Consider the following 956-nt stretch of genomic DNA (forward strand, 5'->3'; position numbering starts at 1 on the left):
CAGCCTGGGAGTGAACAAGGGCTCTCCAGGGATGAGAGAGGCTTGTGCTCTCTATGCAGAGGCTTCTGAGACTACCAGTGCCCTCTTCCCAAGCCCAGGACAAAAGGCTTAGGCTAGAATGCCCCAGAAAATGTCTCACTCCTATCCCAGACTCCCTGCCATTTCCAGGTTCCTCCCACCCTATTATAGGTTCCTCCCCACCTGGAAATGGCAGAGACTATAGGCTCAGCAGGACTTTTTCCCTCTCTCCACTAGCTAAAAAGCAATTCTAAATGTCTCACTGTCAGGTTGGAGGGATAACTCTGGCTACCATTAGTGACCACAGACTGGTTCCACTAGCAATGACTGAGGGACTCCACTGCTTCTGGAAGTCAGACGTAGCTGCCATCATTACTGTCTTTACTGACTACCATGATGTATCTATAAGGTCATAGCTTCAACATAGTTTCTGGCTCAGTACCTGTGGCTCAAGCAGCTAAGGTGCCAGCCACATACACCTGAGCTGGTGGGTTTGAATCCAGCCTAGGCCCGCCAAACAACAATGATGGCTGCAACCAAAGAATAGCTGGGCATTGTGGCAGGCGCCTATAGTCCCAGCTACTTGGGAGGCAGAGGCAGGAGAATTGCACGAGCACAGGAGTTGGAGTTTGCTGTGAGCTGTGATGCCACCGTACTCTACCCAGGGCGACAGATTGAGGCTCTGTCTCAAAAAAAAAAAAAAAAAAGTCTGGTTACATATTCAGCCCTGGCAACAAGGAAGGCTAGAAGAGGGAGGATCTGGCATATTTAGTCTTAGAAGTAGGAGTTGGGGCTCGGCGCCTATGGCTCAAGTGGCTAAGGTGCCAGCCATGTACACCCAAGGTGGCGGGTTCGAATCCAGCCCGGCCTGCCAAACAACAATGACGGCAGCAACCAAAAAATAGCCGGGCGTTATGGCGGGGGCCTGTGGTCCCAGC

The sequence above is a fragment of the Otolemur garnettii genome, unplaced genomic scaffold (assembly GCF_000181295.1).
Source record: "Otolemur garnettii isolate 467f Iridium unplaced genomic scaffold, OtoGar3 scaffold00011, whole genome shotgun sequence".
In the NCBI taxonomy this organism is placed as follows: domain Eukaryota; kingdom Metazoa; phylum Chordata; class Mammalia; order Primates; family Galagidae; genus Otolemur; species Otolemur garnettii.